Raw genomic sequence first — 27,941 nt, 5'->3', positions numbered from 1 at the left:
TGCATTGTCCCCAGGAATACTGCATAGCTGATGTGGCCATGATATCCATCTGCTCTCACCGGTGATGTAAATTTTGATCACCTGGTTAAGATGCTGTCTGCCTGCCTCTTTGTATAGGTACTATTTCCGCTTTTGCTACTAACAGGTCTAAACCATCTATGGGGAGACACATCAACCCAGACAAATATCTGCCAGCCAGTAACATCCCCCTAGAGTAAGCATTCATGGATGGTTCTTGCCTGAGCCAATCTTCACTATACACTTGATGATCTCTTCAAGTCAAGTCTGTGCCAGTATGACAAATCAGGTTTTGCAGGGTTTAGTTTCCTTACACCTTTGGTTCTGGTCTGAGTCTTCTTCAAGTCCTCCCAATGTCCTCTATGACCCCTGGGTTGAAAAGAAGAAGAAGTAGCCTCAGTAGCCTCAACTGGAAATGAGATCATGTGGGTTTGTTCCCCGTTAAACCATCCACAAGTGATTTGCATAATAGAGTGGCCTGTGAGCTCTTACTTCCTGGATCGGTTCCTGATCCCCCCTCTGCTGTCCACCACCCCCCTGCCTGTCACCCTTTGGTGGCATCTTACTCCAACCGCCAGTTCCATCCCCTCCAGCCTTTTCCCCGTCCCCGGCTCCATCCTCTCTCCATTTAAGCCTAAGGGCGGCTTTGCTAGGAGACAGCCTGCCCTGCAGGAACAGAACGCCTGGACTTACACTATGTTCACGACAATCAGCGCCCCGGGCCGCGGGGGCCCCATCCTTCCCTTAGACTGACTCTGGAAGGACCCCGAGAAGTGCTAGAAGTAAATAAGCGCTCGGGGAGGGGTGTGATCAGCTTTTCCGGATCCAGGTCTTTACCGGATACTTCTCTGTGCCCCACGGCGTGGGTAAAAGTGCAGGGGCAGCCGCGGGCGAGGAAGGCGGGGCGCGGCTCCAGGCGACTAGGACGTGGCCGGCGGGCATCCTGGAGGGCGGCCCGCAGGTGGCGGCGCGGGGCGGCGGGCGGGGCTGGGAAGGGGGAGGGCTCGGCGCGCGTCGGGCGGTGACGGCAGCGCGGAGGGGAGGTGCGAGCCGACCGCTCGCGGGGGAGCCATGGCGAGAGGCCGCGCCGCGGCGCCCGCAACAGTGCCCGTGTCCGCAGCAGCGCCCCCGCCCGCCGCCCCGGGGCCCACCCGGCCGCCGCCCCCGCGCGCCCCGAGCCCTTGACGCCCGCGCGCCTCGAGCGAGGCGTCCCCCGGAGTGGGGCCGCGCGCGGGAGAGCCCGAGCGCAGCCGTAGCGTCCCGAGAGTCTCGAACGCCCCGACGACCCCCGCGTCTCGGAACCCGGGACTCCGAGCCCAGGAGCGCCAGGGCGGCAGGCGGGCAGCAGGAGGCGGCGGCACCAAAGCGGAGCTCCCGCGAGTGCCCCCGTGCTACCCGGCCGGCTGCAGCGGAGGGAACGGGAGCCGCCGTGCGGCCGGGGCCGGGCCGAGAACGACGCGGAGGAAGCCCCCACCGAGGCCCTCCGGCACCGCGCCTGCTGCCGGGTTGCGCTCCGTGCACCTCTTGCGGGTAAGCCAGGGGTCAGCTCACCCGCGCCGCCTGCGCCTCGGGCCCAGGGGCTGGGGAAGGACACGGGTGTTCCGGGAGTATCCGCGTGAGATAGTGGCGGCGTGAGAGGCCGGGCGCCGGGACCCTGCGGGGACAGCCCTCCCAACGCACCGGCCGCACCTGCAGGAGGCCCTCGGAGCCCGGAAAAGTGCCCCTAGGGCATCGTGTCGGCCACGCCGCGTGGCCTGGATTCCGTGCTCCGGCACTCCGAAGTGACAGTGAGGCGACCTTCAAAGAGCCTGGAGCTGAGCCAGGCCAGAGCGCGGGCAGCACCCCGATTCCCACTCACCCGCAAAACTTGATGAAAATGACATTATCTGAGCGTGTCAGAGAACAGAGAGCCCTTAGAGCCCTCCTTTGCATCCTTGAGAGTTAACAAGTTTACTTTATCACTTTCTTGACCTGATTTTTAAAGTTCTTTTCTAGTCTCCAAGATCAACCTCTTGTAGGTAAAAACAAATGTAATGAACTATATCGTTTCTTCTTTTGTAAAGTTGTGTTTCAGGAAAGATGTTAAAAGTCGGCCTGCTCTTGAGGCTGGCGCTGGGTGCCACCTCCCCGTTAAGTTTGCCTGTTTTAGAACCCGTGGCTGCACTTGTTCAGACACTGAAATTCGCGTCCGCTTTGAGAGCCTTCAAAGTATTCGTCGTTGGACCGCTGATTTTTTTTTTTTTTTTCTGATATGCTTCACTAGAACTTTATTTGCTTCAAAAGTGTAAACGTTGTCAATACTGTCTGTGAGTGTGTATTCGGGACTGGTAACCTTTTCTGGAGGGTTTTTTGTTGATCTGGAAGGGGAGTGGAGGTTACCGTAGGGAAACGATCTAGTTCCAGGGTCCTTTCCAATTTCCAACTACAAGAGCAGCGAAGAGGAAGGTGCTCAGACTAAGCTCTGATTAGCCCTGGAACCAGTCTGCACTGGGGAGGGTCTCCCCGGATTGAGTGAAGGGACAACAGGCTGGGAGCTTGACTGGTAGATTTGGAGAGCTGGACCTGGAGTGACAGATGGCGCCTTCCCCTCTGTCTCTCGGTTTGGAATGGTCATATTCGGTTGCTCTTTGATCTTGGACCTCAGCTTTGTCACAGAGATTCCCAGGCCAGTGTAGTCTCAGCCAGCTGGAAAGCTGAGCCCGGCCCTGGGGGATGCTGAATCGGGTTAAAGCCCTTGTCTCAGGGCTGCGAGTTTGGCAACAGTTGGGTTTCAGCTTGGCCCCAGCACCAGCCGTTTCCTGTTTGATGCCCCAGGGACCAGTTTCCCATCCCCAGCGCTCGGTTGAGGGTGTCTCCACTCTGGCTGTGTTGCTTCTCCTTCTCTGTGGTCTTGGAGTGGGAAACCTGGACTGAAATTCCAACTCCTCTCTCTTTATTGGCTGTGTGACCTTACTTAACCTCTCTGTCCTGCTCTCCCCTCTCTGGGAGACAATGTTTTAAATGGAAGTGTCTGTAAAAGTTTGACTCAATGACTTGGGAGCGTTTTCAGGTCTCATTCCTACATGATTGGGTTTGTAATTTGGTAAGCTTTTTGAGCCCCAACAGGGATAATAAAGCATATAATAGTAATTATTGTTTTATAGGTTTATTATGAGGGTCAAATCAGGTAATATAAAAGAGCTTTGGGCCGGGCATGGTGACTTAATGCGTGTATTCCCAGCATTTTGGGAGGCTGAGGCAGGTGGATCACTTAAGGTCAGGAGTTCGAGACCAGCCTGGCCAACATGATGAAACCCCGTCTCTACTAAAAATACAAAAATCAGCTGGGCATGATGATGGGCACCTGTAATCCCAGCTACTAAGGAGGGTGAGTCAGGAGAATAGCTTGAAGCCGGGAGGCAGAGGTTTCATTGAGCCAAGATCCCGCCACTGCACTTCAGCCAGGGTGACAGAGCAAGACCCCATCTCAAAAACAAAAACAAAAACAAAAAACATAAAAATAAAAGGGCTTTCAAAAATAATAGAGCACTATTCACATCGAATGGAGTTCTTAAACTTTCACTTTCCAAACTAACAACACCTTAAGGTTTGCCATCTTAAGTGGACTTTGCTCCTGTCATTGTATTTTTTTTTTTTTTTTTTTTTTTTTTTGGGACAGTGTTGCTCTGTCACTGAGGCTGGAGTGCAGTGGTGCGATCTTGGCTCACTGCGTCCTCCACCTCCCAGGTTCAAGCGATTATCTGGCCTCAGCCTCCCAAGTAGCTGGGATTGCAGGCACCTGCCACCACGCCCAGCTAATTTTTGTATTTTTAATAGAGACGGGGTTTCACCATGTTGGCCAGGCTGGTCTCAAACTCTTGACCTCAAGTGATCTGCTGGCCATAACCTCCCAAAGTGCTGGGATTACAGGCATAAGCCACCACTCCCAGTCCCTGTCCTTGCATTCTGAGTCCCTGCCTCTGACCTTGTATATAGTAGGCCACTGTAATTGTTTGGTGATTCTTGAATTAACCATCTGGGCTCTCCATCTTGACTTCGTGCTCCCAAAGTAGAGAACAGACCTTAGGCGTTCTCCTCTCCATCAGCTGTTGGAGTTTTTATAGATGCGATTGTTCTGTTGCACCATATAGCTCATAAGAGAGCTAAGGAGAGTAAGCAGATAGGTGGCCAGTTTTTCTACAAGGGACAGTTCTTTTTTTACCCTTTGGGGCTCAAGTAAGAAAGGCACTGGAGGACGAACAGTCATTTAAACTCACTGAGGGTTGCAGATATTCAGTAAAGCCTTTTGTGCATGCCAGAGTTTAACACTGTATGGTTGGGAAGTTTAATAAACTTTAAAGTTACCATGACCAGCCTCTTCACATATATGATTCTGTGACCCTTGGTTTTGAAAATGGACTCTGATCACTGGCCGCGGTGGCTCACGCCTGTAATCCTGGCACTTTGGGAGGTCGAGGCAGGTGGATTGCCTGAGCTCAGGAGTTCGAGACCAGCCTGGGCAACCTGGTGGAACCCTGTCTCTACCAAAACACAAAAATAGTAGCCTGGCGTGGCAGCATGCTTCTGTAATCCCAGCTACGTGGGAGTCTGAGGCAGGAGAATTGCTTGAACCCAGGAGGTGGAGGTTGCAGTGAGCCAAGATTGTGCCATTGCATGCCCGCCTGGGCAACAGACTGAGACTCTGTCTCAAAAACAAAACAAAAGAAAAGAAAATGGACTCTGACTTATTTAACTCATCTATATTTGGCATGCACTGTGATTTTTGTAGGGGAAGACAAGAGGATGCTCTTTTTAAAAGTTGGAGATAGAACCCAAGGGCTTATGTGGGTTCTTAGATTTTTATTCTTGGATTCTCTGTTGTGAGACAGAGATACACTGTTGAATGAATGGGTCTTCTGGCTTCTCACCTCCTTTTCCCCCCTTCTTTTCAAACAAATGTTCCCTATTCTGACTTGTCTTCTTAGATGTATCTAAGTGGAGGCCACTTGCAGTGTTGAAAAGTGCAAATTTTAGTGAAGAGACAGTAAATAATTGCATATGTGTAAAACTGGATGTCTCCTGAGTTACACAGAATACCAGTGATATTTAGCTGCTTAAAGGCTTTGATAGGCATTTTATGAAAGGCTGTGTAATATGATTCATTGTAGTGAGAAATTTATTTAATTATTATTGTTAATAGTGCACCTGAAGTGGAACAGGGTGGAATGGGGTGGGAGGGGAGCTCTTGAAATCCTTGTTTGGACTTAATTTTTTTGTTTTCAAAATTTATTATTTTTATTTTATGGTACTGTTCCTTGCAGAGCAGGGCTAACTCATAGGCAGTGTGCCTGTAGGCAGCCTGTTTGGACTTCCTTAAATATTTTTTTTTTCGTTAGAGACAGGTTCTTGCTATGTAACAGGTGAAGCTGGTAATAGCCCTTCCTAGAATGCTGAGGTGGGAAGATCACTTGAGCCTAGGAGTTCAAGACCAGCCTGGGCAACATAGTGAGACCTCATTGTTACAAAAAAAAAAAAAAAAAAAGAAGAAAAATTAGTCAGGTGTGGTGATGTGCACCTGTAGTTCCAGCTACTAGGGAGGCTGAGGTGGGAGAATGTCTTGAGCCCAGGAGGTTGAGGCTGCAGTGAGCCATTATTGCACCATTGTACTCTAGCCTAGGTGACAGCGAGACCCCATCTAAAAAAAAAAAAAATTGCTGTCTGAGTCAAAAACTGCTCTTAAGGAAAATGTACCTTGTTTTCCCTGAGGTTCTGGGGAATCCCCAGCATAAGCACATGTACCCCAGTTTGGGAATTGTGGAGCTGGATTATTTCTAGGGTCTCTAGTTCCAGGACATTCAAAAGCAGAGGATAATCTATCCAGAGGAAGTGGATTTTGTACTAACACGCGACAAGGATGCTCCATCACAGTATAAATTATCCACATTTGAATGTTAAATAAGACCATGCTGTGGGTACTCAGGTGACTTTAAAAATCTTTTTTTTCTTGTAAGAAGTAGGAGAAAATAACTGTGAACATGTGGACTAAGTGGCTTGACATTTTCTGAAAAGTATCTCTTTAGCATACTATTCAGAGCACTTGCTGCATTCCTCCTTAATGACTAGAATTAGTTACTAGATAACATGATTATGTTGATTAAAAGATGTCACTGTCTACTCATTTGTGTTGATACAGATGAACTATTAGCAAATTCTGTCTTCCATTACATAGATGCAGGTTGATTTATGTCACTTAAAAAAATGCATATTAATGGCTGAGTGTGGTGGCTTACGCCTGTAATTCCAGCACTTTGGGAGGCAGAGGCAGGTGGATTGCGAGGTCAGGAGATCGGGACCATCCTGGCCAACATAGTGAAACCCGGTCTCTATTAAAAATACAAAAATTAGCTGGGCGTGGTGGCGGACGCCTGTAATCCCAGCTACTTGGGAGGCTGAGGAAGGAGAATCGCTTGAACCCAGGAAGGGGAGGTTGCACTGAGCCAAGATCGCACTATTGCACTCCAGCCTGGCAACAGAGTATAAAAAAAAAAAAAGAAAAAAAGCATATTAATTAGAATAGGGATATAGGATCTCACTTTTTTTTTTGTCTCTCTGCAGGATTACAGAGATAAAGCGTTTATGCATATAGAGAACCATGGGATTTTAGAAGTTGTCCATCAGTTCCTCTGGTTGTTTTGGTATAATAAAAAAGTTCTTTTTTTAGACATAGAATCTCTCTCTGTTGCCTGGGCTGAAGTGCAGTGGCCTGATCATAGCTCACTATAACCTTGAACTCCTGGACTCAAGCCATCTTCCTGCTTTGGCTTCCTGAGTAGCACGTGTGCTGCCACACCTGGCTGATTTTCTTTTCTTTTCTTTTCTTTTTTAAAATTTTTTGTAGAGATGAGGTCTTGCTATGTTGCCCAGGCTGTCCTAGCCTCAAGCGATCCTTCTGCCTTGGCCTCCCAAAGTACTGGGATTACAAGCATGAGCCACTGTACCTGACCAGGCAGTTCTTTAACATAAACAACATGTGCTGTGGGTCTGGATTTTTTTTATGCTAACATTCTGTAAGCTCTCAGTTTTTAAGTTTTGCAAAATGTGGAACGTATATGATGCAACCTACTCTAGATACACAGCCTCTAGTGTAGGCTTCCTCCTTTTATTATGGGTTTCTATCAAATAATTTCCAGCTTGAGATTTGAGATGTGACCAAAGATAAAATGTCTCCCTATAATGTTAGAAGTGGTTTGGCTTCACCTGTATTATTGAGTCAGGAATTTGGACCTTGAGGAGCAGGTAAACAATGAGAGCTGAAACTACCCTTGAATTTATGTTTGTCTGAGGACCATTGGGAAATATTTCTTGGAGAGTGGGGAAGACAAATTCCTTTGACCTCCAGAAGAATTGATTGTCCTCACTGTGATGAGAAAATCAGGGAGAGAATGACTGAAGACAGCTCAACTGTTCATGCCAAAGGGACTGACAGTCCAGATTCATGGTGGAACCAGGTGGCCGTGTTCTGGCTGGAGAACAGCAGTGGGAAGAGGACAATGCTCATGAGAGGGAGATCCTGGCTGTCTCGGTTTCTGCCTGACTTTTGGTTCCTGCTGTGTTCTGTGGAGCAAATATTTTATATCATGTTGCGTTACCATCTAAGGTTGACAAGTTAACTAGAACCTTTAATTTCTTATGCATTGAACCTTTAATTATCTTAGCTCCATTAATTTTACTTACATATACCACTTGTACTGCCAGTAACTCCTTGTGGATAACCACTCTTGTGACCTCTATTACCATAGGATAATTGTGCCTGTTTTGGACTTCATGTAAATTGAGTCATATAGTGTGTACTTTTATGTCTGGTCTTTCGCTGAATGTTTTGTCTGCAATGTTCATCCATTTGTTGCATGTACTAGTGCTTCATTCCTTTTTAGTGTGGGATAGTATTCCATTTTATGGTTATATCATGATTTGTTCATACATTTACCTGTGGATGGACATTTGGTTTTTTTCCAGTTGGGACTATCATGGATAAAGCTGCTATGAACTAAGTATATAAGTACTCGTTTCTATCAGGTATACGCTCAGGAGTGGATCATTGGGTCGTAAGACATATGTTCGGCTTTAGTAAAAATTAAGTTTTCCAAGTGTTCATTCTTCTTTGGATTTGGTATATAAGACTTCCAGAATTAAAAAAGATAACTTAGTAAAAGAGTATGCTACATCTTGTGATTCTGAATACAGGGCTCCCACAGTAAACTTGGTTTGCCTGTTGGACTTCCAGTTGGGGAGTTTGGTAATCTGATATTTTAAGAGATCTAGCAAGACAGTTATAGTATCAAGGGGCATTTTTTATTTACTAGGAGATCCACAGGTGTGGGCCTTGCCTGCATTGAAGAATTTCAAACCTGGGAAGAAAATTGGAGGTTTACTTAAACTAAAGGGACAGATTCTTGTCATGTTAGGAAGTTGGAATTGGCAAGCTTTATACTGGAGAATTAAAAACGCAAAACAAACAAAAAACCAAACCTATGATTCAGGAATAGCATTATAATGATTTAGAGGAAAGGTGGGGAGGAGGAAAATGAGCAATTTGTTATGTGTATGACTCACTGGTGCTGTGTCTGTGAGTATTACATTTGGGTGCAGAATTTCCAAGACAATTGGTTTACTGGCTTTCATAGTAGAGAATAAAGGAGTGTCTCCTAGACAGTGAGCATTTCATTTCAACCTTTGCATCTAGAATATATTTTAAATAAAATGCAGAATACTATGGGAATTGTACAGTTGTACAATTGCTTTACGTACCTGAGTGGGAAGTAGCTTTGTTTTCATTCATTAGTTAAAAAGTAAAAACCTTCAGATTGAACAGTGTAGATACAACGCAGCACGCCATTGATGTGTTTGAAGCCATGTTCTTTTTTCCCCTGTAAGATTGTTGCTTAGGTGCGTTGAATCCAGCAACTCCTGTTTATGACAGGCAGCTTTGGAATCATTACCTTATATGATAACCTCATACAGTTATTATTTTTTTGAAATGGAGTCCCACTCTGTTGCCCAGGCTGAAGTGCAGTGGCACGATCTTGGCTCACTTCAACCTCTGTCTCCCTGGTTCAGGCAATTCTCTTGCTTCAGCCTCCTAAGTAGCTGGGATTACAGGTGTGTGCCACCACACCTGGCTAATTTTTGTATTTTTAGTAGAGATGGGGTTTTACTGTGTTGGCCAGGCTGGTCTCGAACTCCTGGTCAGTTATCCACCCGCCTTGGCCTCCCAAAGTGCTGGGATTATAGGTGTGAGCCACTGCGCCTGGCCCTCATACAGTTATTAAGAGGATTATGTGAACTTATACATATGCTTGGTGAGAGGAAGCATTTGTGTTAGCCATAATTATTGTTTTTACTGAACTCCTTATGATCCATTCATCCAAAAATAGTTTGGAACAGGTATTCTATGCCACACCTCAAGGGTAGGGTGTGCACTGGACTTCATCTATATGACAGTAACAGGAATAGCCCCCATGGCCTAAAGCATTGATGTGAGCTATGGTTTTTGCTCACCCATCAACTAGCTTCCCTGCTTTGACTTTGAGGAGAAAGGGTTAATTTTGCAGTGGTCCCAAGGCATTAGAAGAATCGCTTTGGATTTGAATATCAAGACATTCTAAAGGTCTCTTGTGGAAGAAACATAGTTTGGTGTTATGTATTTGGGAAAACATCTTTCTATTTGAGAAAACAAGCAGATTGTTATTATTACAGCAGTGGATAAAAGGTGTGACAGGCAAATCATTGGCAAAATAGACTAAAATGTTGACTGGTGCAGTGGATGTTTTATACTGTATTTGAAAGATAGGAGTTAGTCTTGTTAAATAACTGGCTGGGTGTAGCAGCTCATGCCTATAATGCCAGCACTTTGGGAGGCCAAGGCAGGTGGATTGCTTCAGCGCGGGAGTTGGAGACCAGCCTGGGCAATATGGTGAAACCCCATCTCTACAAAAAGTACTAAAATTAGCTGGGCATGGTGGTGTGCCCCAGTAGTCCCAGCTATCTGGGAAGTTGAAGCAGAAGGATCACTTGAGCACAGGAGGCAGAGGTTGCAGTGAGCCGTGATTACACCATTGTACTCCGGCCTAGGCAATGGAAAGAGACCCTGTCTTAAAAAAACAAAACAAAACAAAAAACTTTAGTACAAGAGGAATGTTTCACAACAATTGAGTGTTAACTTGCAAAACCTTTAGCTGGGCTAAGTCTCTTGATGGTATAGTAGAAGTGATACTCATGGAAAGGAATAAAGAAAATAAATATTCCTGGCCTGGCGAAGTGGCTCACACCTGTAATCCCAGCACTTTGGGAGGGTGAGGCGGACGGATCACGAGGTCAGGAGATCGAGACCATCCTGGCTAACACGGTGAAACCCTGTCTTCACTAAAAATACAAAAAATTAGCTGGACGTGGTGGTGGGCGCCTGTAGTCCCAGCTACTCAGGAGGCCAAGGCAGGAGAATGGCGTGAACCCAGGAGGTGGAGGTTGCAGTGAGCCGAGATTGCGCCACTAAACTCCAGCCTGGGTGACAGAGCAAGACTCCATCTAAAAAAAAAAATAAATAAAAAATAAATAAATATTCCTGGGAGTTTGGCTATCTTATAATCTAGTTTTTGTTCTTTATAGTATACTGATTCTCTGTTTGGCAAAAGGCAGCATGGCAGATTGATCATCACAAGCAAGTTTGAGAATTTCCCTCACAAACTCAAGTTGCATCCACATTTGGTCACTAGGGTGGAAAAGGGATGCAGTTTGTAGATGTTCCAAAGAGAAGGCCCATGGCAGGGTTGGGTGACATTAGGAGTAGTGGCTGGCTTTACCTTGGTAAACGTGTCCTAGGCCGTGTCCTAGGCCATATGTGATCCTAGGCCTTCTCTTACCTTCATGATGACTGAGACCCAGCTGGAAGCTCTGGCTGTACTCAAGGTGAGAGAGGGTGGGGGTTAGTGAGTGATAGTGTGGGTAGATGTTTAAGAGATAAGCCTTGGTTGTTGAAGAGATAGTGGTAGGGTAAAGGAGGGAGTGGAGTGAAGGATAAGGCTGAGGTTTCTGAGTTGGACCCCCATTAATCAGTTGTCCCAGTGGTGAGGACCTGGGGGGTCATGTTTTGAATATGCTGAATTTGACGTGCTCATGAGGGTTTTTTTTTTTTTTTGGAGATGGAATCTCGCTCTATTGCCCAGGCTGGAGTGCAGTGGCACAATCTCGGCTCACTGCAACCTCCGTCTCCCGGGTTCAAGCAATTCTCCTGCCTCAGCCTCCCAAGTATCTGGGGATTACAGGCGCCCGCCACCACACCTGGCTAATTTTTATATTTTTAGTAGGGATGGGGTTTCGCCATGTTGGCCAGGCTGGTCTCGAATTCCTGACCTCAGGTGATTCACCCACCTTGGCCCCCCAGAGTGCTGGGATTACAGGCATGAGCCACCGTGACCGGCCACTCCTGAGATTGCTAAGTGGAGATGTTTAGGGCAGTGGGACATCTGGGCCTGACAGTTCGAAGAGGGATAGGAGTTTGAGGCAAGGGTTTGGGGACCATTCCTGTGTAGTGATATCCATGTGTAGGAGAACTCACAGAGGAGTAGTGACTAGAGATTGAGAGAAGACCAGAGGTGCTAGGGGAGGGAGTGTTCTTTTGGTGAAGGGTAGGGTTCACAGGGTTACTCTGCTGTGAGAGGCCAGGTGAGATAAAAGCTAAAATGTCTTTGGGTTTGTTTATACATAGTAGGTATGCAGATATTTCTAGTTGTATCATTTGGTTCTTTGTTTTTCAGAAGAGATGCTGGCTTAGCCTTGTAAACATCGCAGTTGTGTAAAAGTATTTATGATAGTCCTTAAAATGCCGTAATTATCTTTGAAGTTTTGTAATTTTGCAGTGTTTAACTTATGGCAGCAATAGCATTGGTATTTTAAATCAAAACAGAACACTGTCAAGGGTTGCATAACTTATTTGTGATATTAACAAGATATAAAGCACCATGTTTTTGTGTGTAACTGTTTAACAGTAGATGAAGTTAATGATTGCCCACTTTCAGCTAATCATATGATTGCTATTGAAATAAGTACTTGCTAGACAGGGATAGAATCTAGTAATTTGTTAGCTTCAGTACTTCATGCTTGCATACACACCCATGCTATTGTGTTACCAAGCCTGAGTTTTGAAATGTGGCGTTCTTTGTCTTTTTCTGGTGAATAAACCCCATGTGTCTTACCATAGCCATTTGACTCTTCCTGGCTGTCAGGATGTGTTGCCCTGGACTGAGAGTGAGAGATCCCAGATTTTTCAGCTTCTCTTCCAATTGCTATGGATACCACATTAGTGCCAACATGAGTCTCCTCTTGTCACTTTCTGCTAGGCTTCCCCTTAGAAGCTGAAATTCTTTCCCTTCCTGATGCTAAGGTGCAGTTTCTTAAAATGCTAGAGAGTTTTTAAAAGTATACTGTGATGGGAATTAGTTTCAAAAGATTATGCCAGAGGGAGTTAAGCTTCCCAACCTTGTAAAAACCTCACTTCTTTATGTTCTCTCTGCCCCGCTTTCTGCTGTGCTTGGTTTCCTCCTAGCAATATGCCTTGGTCAGTGGGAGAGTCTTCCTGTCAGACATAACTTCCCAGACCAGGGCTCCTGGAGGCGCCTGTACCTTGGACCCTGGCAACGAGGCACGCTGGGGCACGCTGGCCTTTCATTGTGGTGTAGAAAGTTTTTCATTTGGAATTCCATTTTAAAAATAGATATAGGGTTATTTATATCTTCTTACATTAATTTTGATAAGTTGTGTATTTTAAGGGCTTTATCCACTTTATCTAAGCCACTGAATTAATTGGCACAATTATTACTCTTTCAATGTCCATAAGACCTGTAGTGATGTCCCCATGTTTTATTTCTGGTATTTGCCTTTCATGTTAAGAATGTGTCTGTTCAAAGGGAGAGGGGAAGGAAAAAAGAAGAATGTGTCTGTTCAAAGCACTGCTGGATCAGAGTAACTTAGCTCAAGAAAATGGGAGGGGGTGGTTTCTGGAAGGGGAGAATGAAAGCAGTGGAGGAAATAAAGCATGAATGTGGGGGAGGGTGGGGGTGGGGACTGCTTCTCTTGCTGGCTGCCTTCTCTCTCTGGAGAAGCTGCTGGAGAAGGAGCAGTCACGTGGGTGGTGAGCTCATTAGGCTGGGGACACCAGCTGTGCTATTATTAGGGCTTTTAATGTCCGTGGCAGATGTTCTTAGGCGGAGTTCCAGCCTTGTTCACTTCCCACATATGGCATGATACAGTACACAGAAAAAAGAGGGACTCTTTAACAAATAGCTTTTCCATTAAACACATCACTATTTTTTTCCCCGTGAACTTTTTTCTTTTCTTTCTTCCTCTGTCTCTTTCTTTGTTTCTCTCTCTGCTGTTTGTTCTTTCTTTCTCTTCTTTCTCCCTTTCTTTCTCTTTCTCCGTCTGTCTCTTTCTTGCTCTCCTCTTTCTATTTTTCTGTATTCTCATTCTCCCTGTCTCTCCCTCCATCCCTCCCTTCTACACTTCCTTCTTTTATCCTTTGAGGCCCTTTTTATTTAATCCTTTGTGGAACCAGAAGAGGACTCAGGCACATGAAGAAAGTTTGCCTATTTTAGATTAAAAGTGAGCCTTAGCATTTCATAGAAAGTATAAGAAATGTGGGTAAGTCTCAGGGTGATCATATACTAGAGAATTTTTTTGACAAGAGCCTGTTTTGAATTGCGTGGTTAGCTTGCTGCCTCTTCGCTCCTCGGGCACAGTGGTAGTTTTGTACGGGACCACTTTTACCTCAATGGACTGATAAGCTAGCCAGGGCACTGATTATTTTTACATACCAATTTGTGTGTTGTTTGTTTGGCTAATCACCCCTTCTGCAGCTGTTGTCCTGGGTCTCAGTGATTAAGTGATCAAAGAGATCAGTGATCTCTTTTTTTTTTTTTTTTTTTTTTTTTTGAGACAGAGTCGTACTCTGTTGCCCAGGCTGGAGTGCAGTGGCGTGATCTCAGCTCACTGCAACCTCTGCCTCCCAGGTTCAAGTGATTCTCCTGCCTCAGCCTCCCGAGTAGCTGGGACTGCAGGCACGTGCCACCACGCCTGACTAATTTTTGTATTTTTAGTAGAGATGGAATTTCACCATGTTGGCCAGGCTGGTCTCGAACTCCCGACCTCAGGTGATCTGCCTGCCTCGGCCTCCCAAAGTGCTGGGATTACAGGCATGAGCCACCACGCCTGGCCAGTGATCAACTTTTGTCAGTAAGCTTCCATGGGTAGACCCTCCTTCTCCCCTCATATTTATGGTAACCCATGTCTTGGCTTGGAGTTACAGGGTATAATCAATATCAAATTTACTTAAATAACTGCTCGGGTAGACTGACTTTCTACAGGAAATGGGCTCATGTGAATATAACCTCAGTGTATACTCTTTAATAAATCTCAGAATGATGCAAGGTTCCTTATAGATGTTTCTTACTGTTTATTTCAAATTTCTGATATTTTGATATATTTACACTAATTTTATAGCTAAGCACAAAATTAATTACCTCATCATTTTTATTTCAAAAATAATAAGATAATATATGCATATATTAGTGGCATATCTTACTCTAATAATGGCCACAACTTTCAGAAGTACATTTTTAGAAAAGCTTTTTGGCCGGGTGCGGTGGCTCACGCCTGTAATCCCAGCACTTTGGGAGGCCGAGACGGGCGGATCACGAGGTCAGCAGATCGAGACCATCTTGGCTAACATGGTGAAACCTCGTCTCTACTAAAAATACAAAAAATTAGCCGGGCGTGGTGGCAGGCTCCTGTAGTCCCAGCTACTCGGGAGGCTGAGGCAAGAGAATGGCGTGAACCCGGGAGGCAGAGCTTGCAGTGAGCTCAGATCACGCCACTGCCCTCTAGCCTGGGAGACAGAACCAGACTCCATCTCGAAAAAAAAAAAAAAAAAAAGTAAAGCTTTTCTAATCCAGGCATTTTTCTTCAAAATAAAGTAAATAAATCTATTTTCGAAAAGTACTTTTGTATTTAAAACACTATTTAGTTGTAGAAAATATTTTTTAAAAAGCCCCAAACCTAAACTATACAGTGAGGCCAGTATGAGAATAGAGGTACTGAAATGGGTAACTAATTATTTATTAATATGTTTATTTCCCTGTGAATTCAGAGATTGGGAAAGAAAACCAGGAACAACCATTTTTCATTTCTCTGATTTTATCTGAAGGAGGGGAATCATAAAGTAGGAAGCCTTTTATCTCAATGGCAGACTCTGTTATTTTTTTTTGAGATGGAGTTTTGCTCTCGTTGCCCAGGTTGGAGTGCAGTGGTGTGATCTTGGCTCACTGCAACCTGTAGCTGGCATTATAGGCGCCGGCTATCATGCCCAGCTGATTTTTTGTATTTTTAGTAGAGACGGGGTTTCATCATGTTGGCCAGGCTGGTCTCGAACTCCTGACCTCAGGTGATCCACCTGCCTTGGCCTCCCAAAGTGCTGGGATTACAGGCATGAGCCACCGTCCCCGGCCACAGCCTCTGTTCTTACAAACTAGTGGATGCAGGTGCTGGAACAGCAGGTGGTGCGCCACCTGTTTACATGCTGCTCCCCAGTACATTTGCTGAGTGGTTTATGTTTATTCCAGAAATATATGGTTCGGTCTGATTTCACAGGTCTTCAGCAGGTAAGAATCACCTTTGATTAGAGTCTCCAGCAGAATGGGGAGCTGGAGACCCACTTAGATCAATGATTGCTAAGTGTGAGCTGTGTGGCTTCCGTGGGCCAGGCACTGAGTTATGACAGTAAATGAGACAGTCCAGGTCTGGGGGCAGACCAAAGAGACCCAATGTAGTAATAGATGTAGGATATGATACCAGGTAGTGACTAGGGGAGAGAATGAGGTGACAGCAGAGGTGTCTTTAGGGAGGTTATAGGTGAGCAGAGATTGAATGGGGATTGGGCCATGGGAACATATGGAGGAAAAGCTTCCCAGGCAGAGCAAACAGCAAGTGGAGAGGCCTTGGTCAGAAGGCCAGTGTGGCTGCAGTGCAGGGGCCCCTGGGGAAAGTGGACGTGGATGAAGCCAGGAGATAGTCAGGGGACAGCTGCATCCCACTGGCCTGCCGGCTGCTGTAAGGAGTGGGTATTTTAATCTGCATGTGATTGGGAACTACTGGAGGATTCTGAGTATGGAGGAAGCTGCAGGAGAGTGACAAGAATTGATTGATTTTTAGATTATTTATTTATGAGACGGTATATTAGTCTATTCTCACATGGCTATAAAGAAATACCTAGGATTGGGTAATTTATAAAGAAAGGAGGTTTGATTGGCTCGTGGTTCTACAGGCTGCACAGGAAGCGTGGTGCTGGCATCTACTTGGCTTCTAGGGAGGCCTCGGGAAACTTATAATCATGGTGGAAGGCAAAGGGGGAGTCAGCACTTCACTTGGCTGGAGCAGGAGGAAGAGAAAAGATAGAGGTGCTACACACTTTTAAACAGTACCAAGGGGGATGGTGTTAAACCATAAGAAACCACCTCCATGATCCAATCACCTCCCACCAGGCCCCACCTCCAGCATTGGGGATTACAATTCAACATGAGATTTGGGCGGGGACAGAGATCCAAACCATATCACAGTGTCTTGCTCTGTCACCCAGGCAGGCGTGCAGCGGTGCAGTCCTAGCTCATGGGAGCATCAACCTTCTGGGATCAAGTGATCCTCCCACCTCAGCCCCTCCGGTAGCTGGGACTGCAGGTGCATGCCACCATGCCTGGCTAATTTTGTTTGCTTTTTGGTAGAGATGGGGTCTCACTGTGTTGCCCAGGCTAGTCTTGAACTCCTGGGCTCAAGGCATCCTCCCTCCTTGTCTTCCCGAAGTGCTGGGACTACAGGTATGAGCCAATGTGCCCAGCCTGGTAGACTTTTTTTTTTTTTTTTTTTTTTTTGAGGCAGAGTCTCACTCTGTTGGCCAGGCTGGAGTGCTGTGGTGTGATCTTAGCTCACTGCAACCTCTGCCTCCCTGGTTCAAGTGATTCTCATGTTTCACCCTCCCAAGTAGCTGGGATTATAGTTGCGTGCCACCATGCCTGGCTAATTTTTGTATTTTTAGTAGAGATGAGGTTTTGCCATGTTGGCCAGGCTGGTCTCAAACTCCTGGCCTCAAGTGATCCACCCACCTCAGCCTCCCAGAGTGCTGTGATTACAGGTGTAAGCCACTGTGACTGGCCCTGATTGATGTTTTAAATGCAACCCCAGCTTCTGTGTGGAGAGCCAGAGTAGGGGAGGCAGGATTGGAAGCAGGGATGGTAGAGAGGGTTTCGCACTGGGATATGTGGGAGAAGGAGGGTGGTAGAAGGTGGCATTTCAAGGCAGTGGAAGGATGTGATGTGCTCTGAGGGGTAGAGGGACAGGAGGAGCCAAGGGAGAGAAGAGACGAGGGTGATGCTGAGATCTCACAGACATCTAAATGGAATTTTTTAAGTCAGAAAACATTTACATAATTTTGAAATCCTGAGGTTAAAAATTGTTGTTTGGCTGGGTGTGGTGGTTCACACCTATAATCCCAGCACTTTGGGAGGCTGAGGCAGGAGGATAGCTTGAGGCCAGAAGTTCCAGACCAGCATGGGCAACATTGGGAGGCTGAGGTGAGAGGATCCCTTTTGAGCTCAGGAGCGCAAGGCAGCAGTAAGCTGTGATCTCGCCACTGTACTCCAGCCTGTGAGAGAATGCGAGACCCTGTCTCTAAAAAAAAATATATATATATATATATGGCCGGGCGTGGTAGCTCACGTCTGTAATCCCAGCACTTTGGGAGGCCGAGGTGTGTGGATCACTTGAGGTCAGGAGTTCAAGACCAGCCTGCCCAACGTGATGAAACCCCATCTCTACTAAAAATACAAAGATGGGCCAGGCATGGTGGCGTATGCCTGTAATCCCAGCTACTTGGGAGGCTGAGGCAGGAATATTGCTTGAATCTGAGAGATGGAAGTTGCATTGAGCCAAGATTGCACCACTGCACTGCAGCCTGGGTGACAGAGGGAGACTCCATCTCAAAAAAAAAAACAAAAAAATAGAATATATGTGTGTAACTTGTTGGTCAGGCAGTTAGTAGGGACTGCTTGGGTTAAAGTTTTCCCGGTATTTGAGAACTAGGTGGAAGCATCTTCATCTCAAGCTAGAAGTAGTGGATGAAGAAGAAGGAGAATGTTCTTTTATTTTGTAGCTGAGAAATTACTTTCATTGGCAGAAATAAGAAGATAAACCTCAAACTTCATCCCAAATCATTGATCATGGTGTAACTATTGAACAGAGTACAAAGAGAAAAAGGAACAATGTGCTCAGAGCACAGTGTCAGTGACACTTAACCTCAGCTATTTGAATTTATTTATTTATTTTTTTGAGATGGAGTCTCGCTCTGTCACCTGGGCTGGAGTGCAGTGGCGTGATCTTGGCTCACTGCAGCCTCCGCCTCCCAGATTCAAGCAATTCTCCTGCCTCAGCCTCCCAAGTAGCTGGGATTACAGGCATGTGCCACCATGCCTGGCTAATTTTTTTTGTATTTTTAGTAGAGATGGGGTTTCACCATGTTGGCCAGGCTGGTCTCGAACGCCTGACCTTGTGATCCACCCGCCTCAGCCTCCCAAAGTGCTGGGATTACAGGCGTGAGCTATCATGCCCGGCCTTGAATTTTCAAAATTGAAAGTTTTCTGAAGATTCCTGACTGGGCATGGTGGCCGATGCCTATAATCCCAGCACTTTGGGAGGCTGAGGCAGGAGGATAGCTTGATAGCAACATAGCGAGACCCCCATCTCTACAAAAAATAAAAAAGTTAGCCAGGCATGGTGGTGTGCACCTGTAGTCCTAGCTACTCTGGAGGCTGAGGGAGGAGAATCACTTGAGCCCAGGAATTTGAGGTTACGGTGAGCCATGATTGTGCTACTGTACTCCAGCTCAGGGGACAGAGCGAGACCTTGTCTCAAAAAAATAGTTTTCTGAACATTCTTCAGGTGATTTGATAATACTTCCTCAGTATATGTATTGTAAAATTTGCTTAGGCTGTGTCTGGATGCAGTGCTTCATTTGAAATTTACTGTTTTAAAAATGATCCTTTTTAGAGTGGGGCTGTCTGAGGCGCGTTTCCAGTTTCCTCACGGTGTAGCTAATAAAATGTCCCCAGAGTAAAGATCAGAATTTCAGGGACCAGGGAGAGTATAAAAAGATTAAACAGCTGATCCAAGGCTCATCATTATCACTTTTGTTCACCTCAACAATCTGAGATTAGTTCCCTCCTTGCAAAGCTGCTGGCCCTGAGCACAGCATGGGTTGGGGGGCGGGGAAGGGACGGGGGTGAAGTCTGAATTCTTCCTCATCTTCTGAAAAGTGAGGAGAATCAGCTCCTTCACCCGCAGGCCTGGAGAGACTGAGTCAGGAATGCTTAGCAGGTTTCCTTTTTGAGTGTGTGCTGATGCTTCAAGTGGGTGAGTGGCTGAGGTTATCAGTAGAGACTCTAGAAGGTGCAGTTCTCTTGGAATCTGAAGTATTTGAGGACAGAAAATCATGCTGCTTTCTGGTGGAGTATGGTAAGAATAATCAACACGGAGAGTTGGGCTTGTTTGGGGATTGCAATGAGTGAGGCATGCCTGGTTAATGCAGAATGTGCTGCTCCTTCCCAGGCAGTGGCTGCAAGGCTTCTTTCCTTTCCTCTGTGCAGCGCAACGAGGCTGCCCATTGTCCCATGTTGTTCGTAACCAGGCGCGTCTTGCCAAGTACTGTGGGAAGCCCCAAGATTTTGCTCAAATACACCCAGAGTGGGTCAACCTAAAAAAAAAAAAAAAAAACAAATCATCTTTGCAACCTCCAGCCTCTTCTCAGGCTTTTCCACTATGTCTTATTGATATCCAAATAAATAAATATCAAACAAATTAAGAGCCAGATGAATACCATTGGCTATCTTTTGTATTAATGTTGGCAACAAGACTATTGTCATATCTTTTATTTCCTCAGGGTTTCTTTTTGCTCCCAGTCTGGCAGCATTTTGTAACCCCATAAAACAAGTGTGGTAGGCTGCTTTTCTCCTTATAATGAAACTATGTTGCCATTGGAATTAAAACACTGGTTGCCAGGCATAGCGGTGCGTGCCTGTAGTTCCAGCTACTCAGAGGCTGAGGTGAGAGGATCTCTTGAGCCCGGGAGTTCAAGGCTGCAGTGAGCCATGATTGTGCCACCTGCACTCCAGTGTGGACAACAGAGTGAGACCTACTCTCGAAACAAAACAAACCACTGACTGGCTTGTTTGGAAATGTGGGAAGGAATTTTTCCTGTGGAGTTATGATCAAGTCAGCTTTTTTAGAAATATAAATTCTAGGCCAGTGTTTCCTTAAAAACCAATATTTCGATGTGTTTGTTCTGGAAGTATTAGCACATCATATTCCCAGTGCTTTTTAATGGGCTCTGGGTAATTACCGTGGCCTCCCATCTCAGCCAGTACAGTAAGCCATTCAAGAGGACAGCCGGTGCTTATTACCCAGCAGCCTGGCAGTCCGTGACCCCTCCTCCTTGGAAATGGTGTGAGGTGTAATTAGAGAGCTCTGGTGTGGGGATAAGGGATTGCTGGGGCATAAATAATGCAATCTATGCTGTCCCTCTGTGAATGTGGTGGGGTGGAGTGGCTTTGGTGTTTGGAAGCCTGAACCTCAAATTCTGGATTCAACATGTTTAAGATCTGTGATCTTGGTAGCCTGGGTAATGTAGTGAGACCTCATCTCTACAAAAAAATTTAAAATTAGCCAGGTGTGGTGGCACACGCCTGTGGTCTTAGCTATTGAGGGACTGAGGCAGGAGGATCACTTGACCCCAGGAATTTGAGGCTGCAGTGAGCTGTGACTGGGCCACTGCATTCTAGCTCAAGCAACAGAGCAAGACCCTGTCTCAATCAATCAATCAATCAATAATCTGTGATTTTGGGCAAGTCATTAGCCTGTGAGCCACAGTTTTTTCATCTAGAATAAGACTGTGTAGTGTGGTTGTGGGGATTAGATAAGGCAATATATGTAAAGTTCTGCCTTGCTCTTGCTTGTTGACAGCATATAAGATGCATTCGGTGAAGGAGATCTCTGATCTCCATTCCTTTGGGACAGGTGATGTGTTGATATTTTCTCTTTTTCCTCCCTGTACTCCCAGACTCTCTGCCTCATTCCTTGAAGACTGGGAGATTTGGCTCAAGATCATCTTCCCCTGACGTACTGCTGCATCATTCTGGGTTCCGATGACTTACCTAGTATCTTGATCCATCTCCTGTCCAGTGGTGGCTTCTCCACCCTGCTTCACCCACTGCCCTGGTCATAGCCTTGACTGTGTCATCTCCTGGAGTTACCTGTTCACCTGAAATCCTGAGTACAGTCACCTTGTTCTCTGAATGCCAGTCCTCCCATCCGTCTGCAGACATTCCTTGCCCCATCCATGTTCTGGCTTTTCCTTTACACCCCATTCTTTCATCAGTGAGCACCCGTTGTCCTTCCTTTGTGCACCTGGCAGGACTCTGCCCCTGCCTTCTGAGAGCTGCTGGAGAAATCACATAGTCACCTATCAATCCAGCATGGTGACCCTGTAAACCAGTGTCAGCTGGGTCATAGGGTCCTTTTTTAAAAAATTTGAGACAGAGTCTCACTGTGTCACCTAGGCTGGAGTGCAGTGGCACGATCACGGCTCACTACAGCCTCGACCTCCCTGGGCTCAGGTGATTCTCCCACTTCAGCCTCCTGAGTAGCTGGGACCACAGGCATGCGCCACTGCACCTGGCTAATTTTTGTATTTCTTATAGAGATGAGGTTTCTCCATGTTGTCCTGGCTGATCTAACTCCTGGGCTCAAGTGATCTGCCCGCCTCAGTCTCCTGAAGGGCTGGGATTACAGACATGAGCCGCTGCATCCGGCTCCTGTTGTATTTCGTTAGTCTTCTCTCTGCCTTTTGCCATGATTACTGTTCTAGACTTTCCATGTCTTTCTCAAACGCTGTACCTCATGCTTGCCCTTGGCCTTTAGAAGCTGCCTTAACAGTGTGAGCAGGAGCCACCAGGTGTGCTGCCTCCAGCCCTCATGCCCAGCCATGTAAGGGCTGTTCTTCTGATCTGCCTCCTGTTAGGTGAAGGAGGGGCCCTCTTCCTACCTGAGCTAGTTTGTGCCACCTAGACAGATCCCATCCCACCTCCTTAGGAGTAGCACTTGGTCCATTAGCCCCTCTCTGTCTCTTCAGCCTCATCCTGCCTGTGGCCTCCATCTCACCATCCTGTAACATGCTCAGTTCTCTACCAGTTTTCTAGGCCACATCTGCTGCAGCCATTGCTCTTCCCCTACTTAATTGCCGGTCTCACCAAAGTGCCTTCTTTCTCCTTTCCCTGACCCTCTTGCCATCAGACACCTGAGCCTGTTATTCGAGCACCCATAACCCAGTGAATATGGTGCTAAGTCCATAAAACACCTTCTAGTCCTGGCATTCTCTGACCTTTGACATCATGGTCTATAATACCCTCATTCTTTCCTTCTGGAAATGTTGTTTCCCTTGGCTTCTGGGAAGCTACACCCTCTTGGTTTCCTCCTACTTCTCCAGCCACACCACCTTAATTGCCTTGTAGACGGCAGGCTCTTCTGCCCCCATTCAACTTTTGAATGTTGGTGTCTTTAGGGTGTGTCCTGGTGCCTTACGTGGCACACTGCTCCTGGTGATCTTGCCAGGCCAGTGCCGTGGTTGCCATCACTACCCAAATCTTAGTTCAGACCTGTCTCCTGAGCTCTGGACCTGTTCACCCACCTGTCTGCTCATTCCTGACCTCCATCGTAGCCTGTACAAATACTGCCCGACTGACCACCACTGCCATTACCCGCTCCCTGCCACCCCCAAAGAAAAGGGTCTGCCTGTGAGCAGTGACATGGAGGGCACCGCTGTCCTCAGCTGCTCAGGCAGGAACCAGTACCTTTTCCTGACACTTCTTTTTGCTCTAGCCCCTTCTGGTCAGTCACCTCCCAGATCTCCCTGATTGTCCTGTTGGACTTGGCTGCTCTAATGTTTTCTCTACTCTGGTGTTAAGTGACCTCTCTAAAGTGCAAATCGAATCCCATCACTCCCCTGCTTAAAATCAGTTCGGGAGCTCCCCATGGGGCAAAAGAGGCTGCTGCCTCTGCTCCCCTTGCTAAAGCCATTCAGAGCATTTTCAGTTTTCTAATGGGCCGTGCTTCTCCCTTCTCCCAGACTTTGCTTCTGCAGTTACCTCTGCCTATATAGAGAACCCTGCCCACCCCCAACCCCTACCTGCTTCTCTGCACAGCCTGTTCTGGTAGCTCCAGCTTGTTCTGGCAGTCTAGGTATTTCCTGCTCACCTTTTAAGTCAGACCTACGGTTGGCCTGGGAAGCCTTCCCTGACCCCAAGGGACCCATCTGTGTCAGCAGTTTTGACAGTGGCCTGGCACTGCTGATATTTTGGTCTGCAGCCCCTTGAAAGTAAAGGGCATCCGTGAGAGGCTTTATTTGGACAGTGGGGGACACAGAGATGGCTGACCTGGCATCTGGCACTTGACCCAAAGGGAGTTCTTGTTTGTGTGTTACAGGGGCCTGAGCTTGTTGAGATCATTACTCCCAAAAGATTGTAGGTTCCATGAGGGCAGAGATTTTTGTTGGATTCATTTTCTGCTATGTTCTCAGCACTAGCAGTGCCTCACAGTAGTGCCTGGTACATAGTAGGTACTCAGTAAGTATTTACTGAATGACTAAAAAGTGAACTTTTCAATCTTCACTTAGTGGGTTTTCATGATACCCAATGTGTGTTCCTCTTACAGCTCTTAGAAGTTGCTCCGTCTCTCTGCCAGGGTAGATAGATGGGCATGGATTTGGAAATGGGGACTGGCTCATTGGAGCAGCCTTTCTATGCAGCCTCTCTGCTCTTTCCCCACACATTTGTGAACCTCTTGAAATCACAAGCTGTAATCACCAGAGCAGTGTAACAGAATTCCTGGGTCATGAGATAGCCGTGACTGTTCTGACTCATGTCACACAAGGAGAAAATTAGAGTGTTTCTAGTCCTAAGAGTTACAGACTACCTAGGCTTGACTCTATAACAGTCAAATGCCTTTTAACTTTCTAGGGAGTTTATTGTACTTTTTATTTTCTATCTTTTTGAGACAGGGTGTCACTCTGTCGCGCAGGCTGGAATGCAGTGGTGCACTTATAGCTCACTGTAGCCTCGAACTTTGGGGCTCAAGCAATCCTCCTACCTCAGCTTCTTGAGTAGCTAGGATTACAGGTGCTTGCCACCACACCTGGCTAATTTTTATTTATTCGTTTATTCTGTTTTTGTAAATATTTTTCTTTTTTTCTCTGCTGTTTGAATCAGCATAATTTTTTATTATTTTTTGTAGAGACAAATCTTGCTATGTTGCCCATGTTGATCTCAGACTCTTAGGCTCCAACTATCTTCCCACCTTGGCCTCCCAAAGCATCAGGATTACAGGCGTGAGCCATCATGCTTTGAATTTAACCTGGCCAAGTGCGGTAGATAATGCTGTGGTACCACAGAGCAGAAATACGCTATTGTAGTGTGATACCATAGAAGCTGCTTTTAGAGTTTCAGGATTCGAGTAACTGGTTAGATAAGGTTCATCATCATTCTTTTATTGGACAAATATACATGGTGTATCCATTTTAGACCCATTTTCTTTAATTATCTTATTCACTGGCTTATGGGTTTTGTTTCGGCCTTCCCTCTAAGTAGACCAGAAGCTTCCAGAGGTCAGGGGCTTCATCTGATGTTTCCTGCAGATGTTCAGGACCTAGAGAGGTGCCTGGCAAGTGTTGAGTCAATGGCAGGCCAGGGTACTGGGGATGGTGAGCAGGCATGCAGATGCATAAACTCTCATGGTGTTTACAGTCTGGTGGTATAGACACATTAATGCAATTTCACAAACAAATGTCAAATTGTAGCTGACAGTTTCTGTGGCAGAGACCATTGTTCTCAGAGGACTAACATAAGAGCTTTGGCTTAGCCAGGAGTTTGGGAAAACTTGCCAAGGGCTAAAGGAAAGGTACCCAGGTGGAGGAAGTCTCTTGTCCTGTGTCTGGAGAGTATGTGCTAGAGGAAACAACTGGAGCAAAATTGGAATCATGTCTTTCTGTCTCTAAGAGCAGGTTCAGTCATATGCCTCTCCTTTCTTAATGATGACAACAAATAACATTTAGTGAGTGTTTGTGTGGATGATAGCAGTATAGTGTTCTATCCTTCCAGTGAACCCAGAGTGGAGCCTGGGAAATCCATTAGAGGTCAGGTGGCTGGGTGAGGGGTTCGAGTCCAGATGGCCTCTCCTTTTTCCTGATATGAGTTGTGTGTGGTGTGATGTGTAAAAGATACCATCAGTCCTAGATTTTTGAGAGGTCATTCAAAGGGATGCTACCCTGAAGCTGCTGGACCATGTTTAAGTGAAAGACAGGATTATAACATTGTCAGCCACTTGCCTGACAGAGATTTGGCTCAGAGAGGTCAATTGCCTTCTCTAATGCAGGACCTCAAATGGAAAGGGAGGCAGTGGGTCAGAGACCTCCCAGAAGTTTACAGCATGGTGGTGGCTTTAAAATCTTTTAAATTCATCTCTTTTCTAGGTGCAAGGGTGTTGGGATAGGGTCAGGAATACTGAATTGAATTGAATTTCTCTAGCCCAAAATAGCAAGGAGATATTGGTGTTTTTTTTGAGTCAGGTTCTCACTCTGTTGTCCAGGTTGGAGTGCAGTGGTGTGATCACAGCTCACTGTAACCTCAACCTCTCTGGCTCAAGTGATCCTCCCACCTCAGCTGGGACCACAGATGTGTGCCACAACACCTGGATAGTTATTTTTAAAAATTTTTTGTAGCGGCCGGGCACGGTGGCTCGCACCTGTAATCCCAGCACTTTGGGAGGCCAAGGCGGGTGGATCACCTGAGGTCAGGAGTTTGAGACCAGCCTGGCCAACATGGTGAAACCCCATCTCTACTAAAAATACAAAAAAATTTGCCGGGCGTGGTGGCGGGCGCCTGTAATCCCAGCTACTTGGGAGGCTGAGGCAGGAGAATTGCTTGAATCCGGGAGGCAGAGGTTGCAGTGAGCTGAGATTGCGCCATTGCACTCCAGCCTGGGTGGCAGAGTGAGACTTCATCTCAAAAAAAAAAAAAAAAAAAAAAAAAAAGTTTTGGAGAGACAGTCTCCCTATGTTGCCCAGGTTGGTCTCAAACTCCTGGAGTCAAGCAGTCTTCCTGCCTTGGCCTCCCAAAGTGCTGGGATTTATTTTTAAAAATCAGCCTTGAGATTAATTCATATACCTTACAATTCATCCAGTTAGTGATTTTTAATATATCATAGGGTTGTGCAACTGTGATCACGATATTATTTTAGAACATTTTATCCCAGGTGAAACATAATCCCATACTCATTAGCAGTCAATAGTCAATCCTCCCTCCCTCTATTTCCCAGCCCTAATCTCTAATCTGTTTTCTGTCCCTGGATATGCCTATTCTGGACATTTCATGTAAACGGAATCATATAATATGTGGTCTTTTGTGTTTGGCTTCTTTCACTTGGCATAGTGCTTTTAAGTGTCGCCCATGTTGTAGCATGTAGCAATTCTTCATTTCTGTTTATTTCCAAATATTAATCTGTCATATGGATATACCACATTTTATTTTCCATTCATCCGTTAGTTGATGGATGTTTGGGTTGTTTCCACTTATTTATTTATTTCTTGAGATGGAGTCTAGTTCTGTCACCCAGGCTGGAGTGCAATGGCATGATCTTGGCTTACTGCAACTTCCGCCTCCTGGGATCAAGCAATTCTCCTGCCTTAGCCTTCCGAGTAGCTGGGACTGCAGGTGCACATCAACATGCCCAGCTAATTTTTGTATTTTTAGTAGAGACAGGGTTTCGACATACTGGCCAGGCTGGTCTCAAACTCCTGACCTCAAGTGATCCTCCCGCCTCAGCCTCCCAAAGTGTTGGGATTACAGGCATGAGCCAATGTGCCAGCCATCCACTTACTGTTTATTATCTTATAAATAATGCTGTGAACATTGCGTACGAGTTTTTGTGTGGATGTATAACGTGTTTTCATTTTGCTCAAGTATATATCTAGGACAAAATTGTTGGTCATAGAGGGACTGCCAGACTGTTTTCCTGTGTGTCTGCACCATTTTGCATTTCCACCAGCAGTGTATTATGGTTTCATTCTCCCTAGATCCTTGCCAAAATTTGTTATTGTTCATATGTTTGATTATAGGCATCCTAGTGGGTATGAAGGGCTATCTCATTGTGGTTTTGCATTTCAGGATGGCTGATGATGTTGAGCATCTTTTCGTGTGCTTATTGGCCATTTGTATATCTTTGGAGAAATGTCTATTCAGGTCCTTTGCCTATTTTTTTTTTTTTAATTGTGAGAGTTCTTTATATATTCTGGATACAAGTCCTTTATCAGATATAGGATTTGCATATATTTTCTTCTATGGATTGTGTTTCACTTTTTTGATGGTATCATTTACAGCACAACATTTTTAATTTTAATGAAGTCTTATTTATTTATTTTTGGTCACATGTGCTTTTGGTGTCATGTCTAAGAAATCACTGCCTACCTTAAGGTCACCTAGAGTTGCTACTATTATTAATTAATTGATTAATTATATAACTGCTCCTTGCAGAGCAGGGCTAACACAGGCATTGTGCCCAGAGTTGGTCTATTACTCTTTTCTGTTCTAAGAATGTTATAGTTTTAGCTCTTATATTCAGGTATGTGATACATTTTGAGTTAATTTTTGTGAGGGAGGAGTCCAACTTTGTTCTGTGAGGTGAAGGTCCAACTTTATTGTTTTACGTATGGATATCTGATTGTCCTAGTACCATTCGTTGAAAAGACT

At 45.9% G+C, this 27,941-nt stretch overlaps 2 protein-coding genes across 5 annotated transcripts in view; one reads left to right on the top strand and one right to left on the bottom strand.

The window, feature by feature from the left end:
- Positions 1-1,007, bottom strand: part of ULK4 (unc-51 like kinase 4) — a 769,027-nt gene extending 768,020 nt beyond the window's left edge. Inside the window, exons 1-2 of one of the 2 annotated variants that reach the window (XM_063611260.1) lie at positions 712-1,007; positions 240-387 (exon numbers count right to left, since the gene is read on the bottom strand). The gene's annotated coding sequence lies outside the window, so the exon portion shown is untranslated. The remainder of the gene's footprint in view (positions 1-239; positions 388-711) is intronic. The other variant, XM_063611259.1, reaches the window with a different exon arrangement.
- Positions 1,008-1,069: 62 nt separating this feature from the next.
- Positions 1,070-27,941, top strand: part of TRAK1 (trafficking kinesin protein 1) — a 215,200-nt gene continuing 188,328 nt past the window's right edge. For all 3 annotated transcript variants that reach the window (XM_063611306.1, XM_055281439.2, XM_063611301.1), the window contains exon 1: positions 1,070-1,548. The gene's annotated coding sequence lies outside the window, so the exon portion shown is untranslated. The remainder of the gene's footprint in view (positions 1,549-27,941) is intronic.

Source organism: Symphalangus syndactylus, chromosome 1 (assembly GCF_028878055.3).
Source record: "Symphalangus syndactylus isolate Jambi chromosome 1, NHGRI_mSymSyn1-v2.1_pri, whole genome shotgun sequence".
NCBI classification, from domain to species: Eukaryota; Metazoa; Chordata; class Mammalia; order Primates; family Hylobatidae; genus Symphalangus; species Symphalangus syndactylus.
This window is presented reverse-complemented; position numbering and strand designations above follow the sequence as displayed.